Here is a 15,320-nt window from a genome sequence, read left to right as displayed (position 1 = left end):
ATCAAGTTCGCGGATGACACGACTGTGGTTGGACTCATCTCAGAAGGAGATGAGACAGCCTATAGGGATGAAATCCAAAGGCTGGCAGCATGGTGTTCAGTGAACAATCTGGTCCTCAACTCCTCCAAAACAAAGGAACTTATAATTGACTTTAGAAAAACCAGTGGAGATTACGACCCACTCTACATCAATGGGGTCTGTGTGGAAAGGGTACCAGCTTTCAGGTTCCTGGGTACGCACATCGCAGAGGATCTTACCTGGTCTACCAACACCATCACCACAGTAAAGAAGGCACAGCAGAGACTCCACTTCCTGAGGATCCTCAGGAAAACCAACCTGCAGGAGAAGCTCATGTTGTCCTTCTATCGCTGCTCCATTGAGTGTGCTGGCCTACTGTATAACCACATGGTATGCCAGCTGCTCAGAAAAGGACAGGAAGGCCCTTCAGAGGGTCATCACGACGGCCCAGAAGATCATCGGCTGCTCACTGCCCTCCCTGGAGCACCTGTTCAGCCTACGCTGCCTCAGTAGAGCAGGCAAAATAATAAAAGATCCATCCCACCCCGGCCACCGTCTGTTTGTTCATCTGCCCTCTGGTCGACGTTTCAGGTCGATCAAATCCCGAACAAACAGACTTAAGAACAGTTTTTACCCCAGGGCCATACGAGAACTGCACTAGGCAACACCGTTAAAAAATCTTGTACTTAATATAATTGTATTTAATTGTATTTATGTATTTATTTGTTTTTGCATTTATTGCATATATGTTTGTACGCACCGTCAGGATTGGCTATTTTTTAAATTTCGTTGTACTCGTTGCAATGACAATAAATGAATATTATTATTATTATTATTATTATTATTATTATAATGTTTGGGACGAAGACCCATCATTTATTTATTTATCTCTGTACTCCACAATTTGAGATTTGTAATAGAAAAAAAAATCACATGTGGTTAAAGTGCACATTGTCAGATTTTAATAAAGGCTATTTTTATACATTTTGGTTTCACCATGTAGAAATTACAGCAGTGTTTATACATACTCCCCCTATTTCAGGACACCATAATGTTTGTGACACAGCAATGTCACGTAAATGAAAGTAGTCATGTTTAGTATTTTGTTGCATATCTTTTGCATGCGATGACTACTTGAAATCTGCGATTCATGGACATCACCTGTTGCTGGGTGTCTTCTCTGGTGATGCTCTGCCAGGCCTGTATTGCAGCCATCTTTAGCTTATGTTTGTTTTGGGGGCTAGTCCCCTTCAGTTTTCTCTTCAGCATATAAAAGGCATGCTCAATTGGGTGCAGATCAGATGATTGACTTGGTCACTCAAGAATTGACAATTTTCTAGCTTTGAAAAACTTCTTTGTTGCTATAGCAGTATGTTTGGGATCTTTGTCTTGCAGTAGAATGAACTGCCAGCCAATGAGTTTTGAGGCATTTGTTTGAACTTGAGCAGATAGGATGTGTCTATACACTTTAGAATTCATTCTGCTACTACCATCAGCAGTTGTATCATCAATGAAGATAAGTGAGCCAGTACCTTCAGCAGCCACACATGCCCAGGCCATAACATCCCCACCTCTGTGTTTCACAGATGAGGTGGTATGCTTTGGATCTTGGGCAGTTCCTTCTCTCCTCCATACTTTGCTCTTGCCATCACTTTGATACAAGTTAATCTTTGTCTCATCTGTCCACAAGATCTTTTTCCAGAACTGTGGTTGCTCTTTTAAATACTTCTTGGCAAACTGTAAGCTGGCCATCCTATTTTTGCGACGAACCTGTGGTTTGCATCTTGCAGTGTTGCCTCTGTATTTCTGTTCATGAAGTCTTCTGCTGACAGTGGTCATTGACAAATCCACACCTGACTCCTGAAGAGTATTTCTGATCTGTCAGACAGGTGTTTTCTTTATTATAGAGAGAATTCTTCTGTCATCAGCTGTGGAGACCTTCCTTCGCCTGCATGTCCCTTTGCGATTAGTAATCTCACCAGTGCTCTCTTTGTTCTTAACGATGTTCCAAACAGTTGATTTTGGTAAGCCTAAGGTTTGGCTGATGTCTCTAACAGTTTTATTCTTGTTTCTCAGTCTCATAATTTCTTCTTTGACTTTCATTGGCACAACTTTGGTCCTCATGTTGATAAACAGCAATAAAAGTTTCCAAAGGTGATGAAAATACTGGAGGAAAGACTAGGTGCTGAGAGCCCACTTATACCTGAATTAAAGAGGCAATTAAACACACCTGAGCAATTACAAACACCTGTGAAGCCATGTGTCCCAAACACCACGGTGCTCTGAAATGGGGGGACTATGTATAAACACTGCTGTAATTTCTGTATGGTGAAACCAAAATATATAAAAATACCCTTCAATGAAATCTGACAATGTGCACTTTAACCACATGTGATTTTTTTCTATTACAAATCTCAAATTGTGGAGTACAAAGGCAAATAAATAAATGATGGGTCTTTGTCCCAAACATTATGGAGGGCACTGTATGTCAGTAACACCATCCTGGGAATTAACCTAGTGAACCTAGGCTGCACTCCCTTAATAGCAATAATGATCTTCCTCAAATTATGACCAAAATTACACACAATACTCCAGGTGCGGTCTCACCAGGGCCCTGTACAACTGCAGTAAGACCTCCTTGCTCCTAAACTCAAATCCTCTCGCAATGAAGGCCAACATGCCATTAGCTCTCTTCACTGCCTGCTGTACCTTTGCTTACTTTCAGTGACTGATGTACAAACACACCCAGATCCCACTGCACCTCCCCTTTTCCTAATCTGACACCATTCAGATAATTACCTTCCTGTTCTTGCCACCAATGTGGATAACCTCACATTTATCCACATTATACTGCATCTGCCACGCATTTGCCCACTCACCCAACCTATCCAAGTCACCCTGCAGCCTCATAGCATCCTCGTCGCAGCTCACACTGCCACCCAGCTTTGTGTCAACTGCAAACTTGGAGATGTCACGTTTAATTCCCTCGTCTAAATCGGTAATATATATTGTAAATAACTGGGGTCCCAGCACCAATCCTTGCGGCACCCACTAGTCACTGCCTGCTATTCTGAAAAGGACCCGTTAATTCCTACTCTTTGCTTCCTGTCTGCCAAGCAGTTCTCTATCCATGTCAATACCCTATCCCCAAATACCATGTGCTCTAATTTTGCACACTAATCTCTTGTGTGGGACCTTGTCAAAGGCTTTTTGAAAGTCCAGATACACCACATCCACTGGCTCTCCCTTATCCATTCTACTTGTTACATCCTCAAAAAAATCCAGATTAGTCAAGCATGATATCCTCTTCATAAATCCATGCTGACTTTGACTGATCCTGTCACTGCTTTTCAAATGCGCTGCTATAACATATCATATCATATCATATCATATCATATCATATCATATATATACAGCTCTTTAACAATCAACTCAAGCATCTTCCCCGATACGGGTAACTGGTCTACAATTCCCCATTTTCTCTCTCCCTCCATTCTTAAATAGTGGAATTACATTGGCCACCCTCCAGTCCATAGAAACTGGTCCAGAGTCGAGAGAACATTGGAAAATGATCACCAATGCATCCATTTTGGGCCAGCTCCTTGAGTACTCTGGGATGCCGTCCATCAGGCCCTGAGGATTTATCTGCCTTCAGTCCCAACAGTTTACCTAACACCATTTCCTAACTAATGTGGATTCCATTCAGTTCCTCCCACTAGATCAATAGTCGTTTATTTGTTACATACACATAAATGTGTAGTAAAATGAAACATTACCCGCAGTTGAACAATAAGACCAATAAGATTAATCAATAAAAATGCAATAACACATACAATCACAACTAACACCAAACAAAAAGAAACATCCATCACAGTGAGTCTCCTCCAGTCCCTTCTCACTGTGATGGAAGGCCACAATGTCTTTTTCTCTTCCCTGCCGTCTTGTCCCGCGGTCAGGCTGTTGGAGTTGCCACGTCGGGGCTCCCGATATTGAAGCCCCCGCTGGGCGGTGAAAGGTCCGCGGCGGGCCGACCCAAGCCCCGCGATTCGGGGCGGGCGAACACGTTGCCTCTGCCGCTGCCGGAGCTCCCGATGTCGGCCCCCAACATGGGGCCTGTGGGCTTCCGACGTCCACGCGGCCCGCGCCGGAGCCTCCGGAGACGAATCGCAGCCGCTCCCGCAGCATCCGCAGGCAGCCAGCGCCGCAGGTGGTGAGTCCGGGCCGTGGGCTCTGCGAACCAGAGCCCCAGGTGGTCCCAGGTGAATGGCCGGTGGTAGGCCGCAGCAGGAACGGAGACACGACACAGAACAAAGGTCGCGTCTCCGTTCTGGAGAGAGAATTTTACAGTTCCCGTTCCCTCCCACCCCCCCCAAACATAACATACAACACTACTTCATATTAAAACTACAATTCAGACAAAAACAACAAAAAACACAAAAGACAGACGGACTGCAGGCAAGCCGCAGCTGCGACGGCAGCGCTGGCTCCTCCTCAGTCCCCTCGTATGTCTGGGAGATTGTTTTTTGTCTTCCTTAGTGAAGACAGAACCAAAGTACTCATGTAACTGTTCGGCCATTTCTTTGTTTCCCATTATAAATTCACCTGTCTCTGATTATAAGGGACCTACATTTGTTTTCACTAATCTTTTCCTTTTTACATATCTAAAGAAGCTTTAAGAGTCCGTTTTTATATTCCCCACAAGCTTTCTTTCATGCTCGTTTTTCCCTCTCTTAATTAATTGCTTTGTCCTCCTCTGTTGAGTTCTAAATTTCTCCCAGTCTGGTTTGCTGTTTCCTCTGGCCAATTTATATGCCTTTTTCTTGGATTGAACACTATCCTTGATTTCCCTCATTAGCCACGGTTGAGCCGCCTTCCCCATTTTATTTTGTTGCCAGACAGGGATGAACAATTTTTGGAGTTCATCCATGCGGTCTTTAAATCTTTGCCTTTGCATTTTCACCATCTACCCTTTAAGTATAATTTGCCTGTCTATTCTAGCCAATTCCCATCTCATACTTTCAAAGTCTCCTTTCTTTAAGTTCAGGACCCTAGTCTCTGAATTAACTGCGTCACTTTCCATCCTAGTGCAGAATTCCACCATATTATGGTCACTGTGGCCCAAGGGGCTTTGCACAACAAGATCGCTAACTAATCCTTCCTCATTACACAATACCCAGTCTAGGATGGCCTGCCCTCTAGTAGGTTCTTCAACATAATGGGTTAAAAAACCATCCTGTATACATTCCAGGAAATCCTCCTCCTCAGCACTGCTACCAATTTGGTTGTCCCAATCTATATGTAGATTAAAGTCACCCATGATAACTGCTGAACCTTTGCTACACGCATCCCTAATTTCCTGCTTGATGCTATCCCCAACCTCCCTACTGCTGTTTGGTGGTCAGTATACGTCCAACAAACGTTTTCTGCCCTTAAAGGAGGATTAATTACACCAGGTTCGAGACAATGTCAACATAGTTAAGATGCACCTAATTATGATTTATGATAGAAAATTATCATGACGATTTACGCGCACCACATGTCCTGGATTGCTAAGAAATGTGGAAAAAATAGTATTTCTTTCGATCTATCCCCATGCTTCCTCAAATTCTTTTAGGAAATATTGCAAACATGCATACTGGTGTCTAAGACAGGGGTTAGTATATAATTAGAAACAAAATTATGAGTCTCAGATATTACACATCAGTTAGTCTGTGATAGTGCCCTGTCAATGTTGATAGTGCTGATTACCACCATTTTAATTTGAAGTCGGGGTTAGATGACATTATATGGTGTGATACAGTTACTGAAATGAATGAAACACAATATGGTTGAGGTGCCTTTAGACAAAATTAACAGCATTAACATTTCTGTTTTGCATTAATCCATCTGTGGATTGTGCCTAGCTATGTCATCGAATCATTGAATCATTACATTATTCCAGACTTTCCTTCCAGTGGCAAACTGGCACGATAATTGCAAATAAAAGTGACCATAGTCATCCCGACTAAACGCTCTCAGATCACACTTCCCATATATTTGTATATGGAACTCACACACACATTCCATTGTTTCCAATGTTTATCATTCTATGTGTGAAGACATGTCTGATTATTCACTGTGATCATAGCTGATCATCCACAATCAGTACCCCATGCCTGCCTTCTCCCCATATCCCTTGGGGAGATCTACTAGCCCCTAGAGCTCTATCTAATTCTCCTTTAAATTCATTCAGTGATTTGGCCTTGATTGCCTTCTGTGGCAGAGAATTCCACAAATTCACAATTCTCTGGGGTTTTCTGTATCTCTTTAAGAACTCCTCATCAGTTGAGTGGGATAAACAAAGAGTTTTCAGTTTTGAAGATAGGTATGGAAAGGAGTGTGGAAACCATGGGAAATAGACATTAATACAACTTATGTCACCTCTTTTAGATTTGGGCACTTTTTCCACCAGTGGTGATGGGGCAGTGGGAAAACTGTGCCAGATTTTGCTGCAAAGTTTCTTAATGTTCTGGTTTATACTGCACTAGCATAGTAATTCTTTCACCATCAAAATTAAATATGATTGTCATGTTATTTATCCTTTTTTTAGTTGAACTTTAGTTGTTTGCTACTGTGCAGTCATTGAACGTGTTGATAGTCATTTCCATTCATCCTCCAAAGTCTTTCACATTTTGCAGAACATTTCAAAATGATACTATGACAACATTTAGAAGACATTTGGAGAGTACATGGACAGGAAAGTTGTAAAGGAACATGGGCCAAATGCTTGCAGGTAGGACTAGTATAGATGGGGCAGCTTGGTTGGCATGGGCAAATTGGGCCAAAGGGCCTATTTCTGTGCTCTACGACTCCAGGACTATAAGTCAACTTATCATTGTAAAGTACTTTAGACTTACCATTTACATATCTTAAATTTCTTCTGACATTGTTCGATCCAATCAAATATTTTGTCCTATTCAATCCATAATTTCTGAACTGCTTATTTCAGCTCTGAAGACAAAACAAAAACTCTAAATGCTAGAAATCTGAAATAAATCAGAAAATACTGGAGACTGGTTGCCTGCCCATGGCCTATTATGAGCGCAACTATCTCCCACCATCGAAAGCATCTACATGCTTCAAGAAGGAAGCATCTGTCATCAAGGATTACCACCGAATGGGCCATGGCCTCATCTCATTGCTCCCATCGATACAGAAGTCCTATACCACCAGGTTCAGGAACGTATATTTTCTTACAGCTAGCATGTTCTTGAACCAACCTGCACAACCTTAAGCCCTCCTCCACAATAGAACATTACGTTTCACCTCTTGCATTACCATGGACTTGTTCTTTATATTATTTATGGTAATGCATTTCTTCTTTGTTTTAAAAATTATATGAATAATTTCTGTGCAATTTATGTATAATTTTATTTTGCGTGTTTGTTTCAGTCAATGTGCCTGTGTTGCTGCTGCAAGTAAGATTTTTCACTGTACCTGCATCTCAACATACTTATGCATAAGACAATAAACTCAACGTGTCTTGATTTGACTTGACTTGAGACTCAACAGTTCAGGCAGTATCTGTGGATAAAGGAATAGAGTTGACATTTCAGGTTACTGACCTCATTGTTGGTCATCTACCTAAAGCATTAATTATGTTTCTCTTGTAATATTAGTTTGATAACCTTTCTATATTTACTTGATTTGTATAAGAGTTGATATAACGTAGAAAGAGTATTCGTCTCAATGACAAACCTTGAAACCCATGCTCAATACCTTCCAGTTTGACACAAAGATTTTCTTTCTAAATGTCAGCCAAAACATTCTCAAGGTCTACACAGATTTTTCAGATTTGTAAAATGTTGCCTGACCTTTTTGATAGTCCACGTACTCCCAAGTCTGATGAATTTCCACAAAACGTTTGGATTGTCCTTTCCTCAAGTAGGTCAAAGAGCTTGATTGGATGAGCTGCTCTCCCTTTGATCCCATGCTAATTTGTGTTTACTACATTAATAGTGAACAGACAATCCGTGTTTACTACTGTTCCCATTATAACACATGGAGTTGAAATTAACATCATGTGTTGTGTCTGATTCTCCATCCATCCTTGGGTACAAATACTTACTGTGATCTATTGGCACCAAGCTCCAGCTTCCAGTGGTTCCTCATTATGATCAGCTGCTCATAAATTTCCCTTCACTCTCTTTTTTTAAATCATTTAAAGATTCATACAATATCTATCTCGTTTGCTTTGAGAGATCTAAATAGCCTAAAACTCCTATTTCTCTTGTTTCAAAGTCACTGATTTTACTCTGATTATCAATGCTTGGAGGGAGCATGTTTCTAGCCTCAACGTCTCACTTCCACACTACCATGGTAACCAGAGATGCCAGACCTATTTACAGTATTCTACTTCTGATGTTCACCAATTGTTATTAAACATCATTATTTGTTCGCATCGCTTTGGAGATGCTTGTCAACATGTGGCCATTACCATTTTGGGGAATTTGAATGGTTAGTCAGAAGCCAGAAAAAAAGTTTATTTTTGAAAGACCAAAACACTTAACATTTTTCCAAAATGATACACTTGACACTGGGAAGCCACAGTCCCATGTTCGACAGTAATCTGATATTTGAGGCAATTATGCCCATCATATTCCGAATCCTTTTATTTTATTATATCTATCGTCCACCTCACAACCATTCCAAAACCTGATTCTACCTACTTGGATCCCCGTACTTCCTCCCTGCAACCAAAGTGCTGAAAGTTCAATACGCCATTTCCATTTCTCCATTTCCAACACATCCCTCTCAAGAACCTCCAAACAATGATACTCTTTACATTTCTTTCTGTTCTTTCTACCGCCTTCAATCTCCAATACCTTGACAAAGTTACTTTGTCAATTACCATTCTTAACCAGTTTTTGCTTTCTTCACACAATGATATATGTGAACTTCGTTTTTGGCTTCCCAATAAATATTAAGGAATTTTTTTTTTTCTGGAAGGAAATGTGGAAAGTTAAGTTAAAAACAATTTGTTGAATTTAAAAAATTGCCAGAAGCAAAATGACAACAAACAGAAAGTGAACTTAGTTACTGGGAGAGTTTTCCATTTGAAAACGCAGTTTATTGCTATTCATTCTGTTATGATCACGGTAATATATTTAACTTCGAATGTCTTTGAGTCATTTATTTCAAAATTTGGACGAGATAGATTACCTGCCAGGGTTGGCCATCCTGATCGTACTTTCAGATCCCATGAAATACTTTTACATACCTGCCCCTGTATTACAATCTTTAATAGATCGCAGGTGTTGCGTTTAAATCTTAACACGAAGTTGTGCGAAGTTTTTCTTTTCTGCGTGTGCTGTTCCTTCGGGGGTTTTATTGGTAAATTTCATCAACGCGATTGCCACTAACTCCATTTCATAACAATCTTACTTCTTTACAACGTAAAATGTTGTAGTTCGTCTTGCACATTGAATTAATGATTTCTATAAAATAAAACGTAATTTATTCATTCCACAGAAAAAAACATAATTGATCATCGTGCATAAAAGACGGTGTAAGTTGTTTGAGTGAACAATTTCCAACAAAATTTCAGAACTTTCATATATGGAAAATACATTAAATACATTGTCTACCTCCAACATCACAACAAAACAAGTAACCATTTACTAGTATATATTATTGGGTGCGTTGTTATCCGGGAAAACAACGGGAACGTGTGCATATTCAACAATGTAATGAACATTTTGTATGTAATACCTGTTAGAGCAATACCATAGTAATACCAGTAATACCATAGTACCATAGTAATATCATAATATAGTAATACCATACAGCACTGAATGAAACTCTCTCAGGCCGACCAAGATGCTCATTTACGTTCGACCCATTTGCCCGCGTTTTACCCATACCCACCTGGTCCTTTCCTATCCATGTACCTGTCCAAATGCCCCTGGATGAACCAGAAACTATATTAAAAAGCCCTGGCTGTTATAGATACCCAAGATGCCTTAAATGATTTCTGAATATGAGGCATTCAAATCCTAACAGTCATTATTTCGACCGTCTCACCAATCTCAACTGATTTGTAACGTTGATAATTTATCTCGCCTTTGTAATGCAATAGAATCACATTTCGGAGATGGGTTTGATTTCAAATGTCTTTACATCCCATTAAAACAGCCGTGCTCTTTTACAACTGTAAGTGTCATTTGTCAGTGAAGTGGCGAGGTGTTCGAATCACTGAGTCGGCTGACTGTGGCAACATGACTCTATTTCCTAAAACCAACTACTGATTACAGGTCTGTAGTATTATTCCGTCCGTCCAACATTAGTATTAAATATATAATGTGCGATAAGACCCATTGGTTCCAATTACATTCTTAAATTGACGGTAGACACAAAATGCTGGAGCAACTTTGACAACCGTCAGACTTTTCCTGTTATGTAGATTATTTAGAAAATTGTGTGTCATAATTAATCACTCACGACATAAATAACAATTGAAATGTTTATTGATACTGAACATCAAGTTACCTATAGACCTTTCGCAATTGGTCCATTTCAAGTTGTACTAAACGCTATGTAATTGTGGAATGACGTGGAAAGAGCGTGCATTCTCCCAAAAATTGGTCGAGTCAAGTCAGCCAATGTTTTGAACATAGATTGTCATCCAGCAGTTAGCTCGTCCTTGACCTCCTTTAAGGGCCTGCCGACTTTTATTCCGAGCTAACGGTAGGAATATCAATTCCACTTACTATTTTGTTTTTATCCAATGATGTCGGCTGATCACTTGCAAGTTGCTTTCTCGACCTATAAATATTCTCCTCACCAATTCTTATCCTGCGTGTGTAATTAATACCGGCTCATAAATGCAAGTTTAGCATTTCCAATGAAGTATTGCGAGTATATACAAGAGGTATTGCGGTAGGGACCTCACAGAGAGAGCCACCACATCCAACCTTCTTGAGCCAGGCATTTGATTATGAGAAGATGGATTTTGTGGGAATAAGTGTACGGAGAACTCGGTAGCGCTCGGGACAATATAATGGAAGCATTCACAGTATTAATTGACTCTTGATAATATTTTTATCAATGGCATCGACAATTTAACTTTGCGTGGTGGACCACACGGTTACCAGCAAAGTGTGCCTGTAGCAAATTAACGTTTCTACTGAGTCCATGTGTTCAAAACAGTGACTGCGCCAATACCAATCTCATCTAAACAAAACTTCTAATGGGATTTCTTCAGTCCACAAAGCCCAGTCGCGTCGCGCAGATAAAGTACTTTCGAATCGGCCGTTTTGTTACTCACAAGTTAATGCAGATCGACGTTCAAATTGAGCCATGCAGAAATCAGATTTTTTAAAATAAAAAAAACCAGATTCTGATCAGGTGACTTTGTCTTGGGGGTTTGAAGTACAGTCCGATGCAGCTCTGTGGTTAGTAAGGCTGGTGCTGTGTCTTTAAGCCGTCGGTCGGACGAAGACCTGGAAGTGTGAGAAGCTGCGCCCCCTTGGGTTTGTTCAGACTTCTGGTGAAAATCCCTGAGTTCATGAACTGGATACCTCGCTGTTCATCCAAAAAAGAAATTCCCAACTGTTTTCCAACTGCGAAGTTTGTTGCGAGTTTTATGAAATGTCTTTGAATGATTTCCTTGCTGCACTGTGTAATTTGTTGGATTTATTTACAATCCCTTGTGTTTTCACACGTGTTGGTTCGGGCTTTCTGAGATTTGTAATAAATAGCGTGTGATGTGAAAGTCCAAAGGACGAACACAGCGGGAGTCACACACGATAATTGTGATACCATTTATAGTTAATATCGTTACAGGTGAAAGGGTTATAAATCCCAGAGTGACGAATCACTTCACTGCCGTTATTGATCGCGCTTCTGCTACAGCACATCATTCAGAGGCACTGGAGTTTTGCAGTATTTTAACATTAATTCTAAGCGATCTGTGTGATCGGAAGGTCATAAAATGTATATTCATTTTTTTACTAAGAATGGGGGAGCCACAAGTCTGAATACTTTCGGAAGAAAACCGCGGAAGGTATAATAAAGACATGCATACCTGAAAGTAGTTTAATGCAACGCTTTTAGATTCGTTTGTGGACATGGCTTCTAATATCTCACAGTCCTGCTAATTATGTAGAGATGGCATTGAAGTGTAACCATGTTTCGAATGTTTCCAGCCGACGTTGAAATGGCCATCGACTAGAGAGAGAGAAACACGTTTAAAAAAACTTTGCACCAAGTGTGCGAAAGCGGTTCAGAATTAAGTGAAGCCCGTCTCCAGAAAGCCAAACCGAACCAGATGGAAGACAGCACCATCCACTGATCCAGTCCAACACTTCAAATAAACTGACGCCAATAATTTCACCGCAGCAACTTTTGAGTACACATAAAGTGTCAGGGAATATATATTTTCAGGCACGCTAAGCTGAACGCCAAAGAATATCGATACCAGGTTATACTATCCTGTAATAACAGCCCCCTGCCCACTCACCCAACCCCCCTGCCCATATCTCCCCGCCCCACCCTCGTTAGTTAAGGTTGGGAAGTCAGTGGGAAGAGTTCATTCAAGCCGTGGATATGAAGTTCACAAAATCCGCACGTTTTAAAGTTTCCTGTTCATTGAAACGAATGATTGAATGTTTGTAAAATTGTTTACAAATCCGTCACCTTTTAGATTGGGTCATTAGAGTAGTCTGATCAGGTTTATACGTGGACAGTAATTTTAATCCCGGACCATCGGATGGCAAGTTTACAATCTCTTAGAATTTATCTTTATTTTCTGTTGTCGAAAATAAGTGTAGATGATGCAAGAGAGTGCGATCTTCATTAATTCCGTCTGAATAAATGTCTGTATTAATGAATTATAAACCCATGAAGCCGTGACCTTAAAACTATAATCAGGAGAAGCCCCGGCAAAGAAACGCTGTTGAATTCTTTATCGGACTCCTGTCAAAATGAACCCTCTATTTGTCTTGCCCGATCAAGAGAATTAATTAACAAGAAATGCAAACTTTTAATTGGGTGTCAAATGGAATCAGATTTTCTAATAACCAGCAATCCAGATCGAACCTTGCCTCACTTCTACCTTGTGGGACATGTCAAAAAATTGGGTCTTGCTCTGGATATTTTACGCGAGAAAATGATGAATTTCGGTAGTTAATTTATCGATCGTAGCTCCCATTCCCGCATGTTTTATTTTAGAAGTCATTAATCAATGAAGAAAAACACGAGTGTGCTCACTGCATTTAATACAGTTCGCCTTATTTCAGGCCAACAAATTTGCTTGGAATATCCACATCGATTGCTGGTTCAGATTTTTACGTACACACATGCATACAGATACACAGAACTGATAATCTAATTGCTTTGTAGGATGTGTTTATTTTGAAAGCCTAGTCTGTTTTTGACTCCTTTGCGGAATTCATAATGGGTAACAGTGAGAAATGTTCATTTGCTCCCCTTTTTTTTGCAAAGTGGCTTGCACAAAACTGCCAGGTAAAATAAATGAAATATAACCTGAATATTAATTCCACGTTGTTATCAGATCGGTTAAACACATCGCATATGAGCAGAATTCATCAATCAAGTAAATGTCAGCGTGTTGCACAACACGAGGAATACGATGTATTGCGGCAATTAGACTTTGCTTAAATAAATTTACATTATTTTTGCTATAATCGACAGAATGCATTAACGAACTGACCTAGCTGCTGTTGGACACTTTGACAAACAGACGGACATGCAAGACTTTGCAATTTCCCCCAGAGGACTCTTCTTAATCAGACAGCTAGTGAGCTCCTTTATTGCACTTTGCCTCCCAAGTTCAAACATTCCCCAGTGGAAAGAGCTTTTATTTCCCGCCCCACTATATTGTTCTTTTATTTTCTTTAATTGAAATCAGATTTGTAAAGGTGACAAAACTGAACGTTACGGGCAGCAGACTGACAATTAAATTACACTTTTAACATAGAAAGAGCTTGAGTATTTGCACGAGTCTCTTTCCTCCATTGAATTACCGTGAAATAATGAAATAATTCTTGTGTTATGTGACTCGAATTCCTCAGATGAAATAAAGTATATATTCTTTTAAGTATATATTCACACAAGTATGATATTGCACATATCACATACGCATGATATTTCAGTATACAGATTAGCAGTCGATATTCAAATCAATGGCAAATATTGTAAATAGAGACACCAAAACAATCGGTATCCGTAGCATTTCATCGAAGTCCCGTCTATTCTGATTATTCTAACAATCTGGACTTCCATAAATACTCATTGAACATAAGAATGTGATATGGCAAGGTCCTTATGAGACGAGTGTTTACCAAGCCCCACTCTGTTTCACGTTTGCAGGGTATTTATACCCCTCAAGCATGGTTCTGGCGCCCATCTTATAACACTTTTGAGAAATTGATCTTGAGAAGTCTAAAGTTCGGTTCACAGTGAACTGCCAATACCGCCAGCACTGTAAATCTTAATGGTGCCTAGCACAGTGTATTAGTACAGTACGCAGTCGTCGCTTTAGTAATCTGAAGTTCAGAGTTCAGAGTGTTTGAAAGCACATTGGCATAATGCATTCTGTTTTAAGTGAAGCAAATATTTCACCGTCAACTTTATTTCGCAGCAAAATTCCTTTCCGCGTGATTGTGTTTGTCTTTTCGCTGTATGTTATCAATCTATAGACTAGATGACGGACGACCTTGTCAAAATGACGCCAGCCTAAACATTTCCACCGCTGCCCCACTGGAGTTAGTAGAATATGCACCGCATTTGATAGAGACGCAATCCAAACAGAGCAGCGAGTTCCTCACAATCTGCTCGGATTGAAAAGGGTTTTGCGAAGGGAGGGAGTAGTGGAGCCGGGGCTGTTGATTAATTGACGGGCCACTGAATATCAAACCTGGTTATCCCAATTTCCTGCAGCCAATCGCGCATAGAGAGAAAAAAACATATGGTTGTTAGAACATACGGGTCAACTGGTGAACAAAAGGTGTTAGGGAAAGGACAATGAAACGTGGACTCAGGAAAGTTAGCGATGAAGGAAATATGGTCATGACGGAGAAGAGAGACATAGAGACAGAAGCACGAACAGCGGCGACGGTAACGCGTTAATGTCTAGAGAGAATGAAATCATTTACACTTTAAGATAAAACTCTTATCAGTTAAAATGCGGTCAGGGCTATTTAAACCATTTTATAATTCGTGTTTCGCTTACCCGTCACATCAAATCTCCACTGCTTCGCCCAAGTGGCTTCATCGTACTTTTCAGAAAACTATTTGAACCT

Source organism: Rhinoraja longicauda, chromosome 3, assembly GCF_053455715.1.
Source record: "Rhinoraja longicauda isolate Sanriku21f chromosome 3, sRhiLon1.1, whole genome shotgun sequence".
Lineage (NCBI taxonomy): Eukaryota > Metazoa > Chordata > Chondrichthyes > Rajiformes > Arhynchobatidae > Rhinoraja > Rhinoraja longicauda.
Note: the sequence above shows the minus strand (reverse complement) of the source record.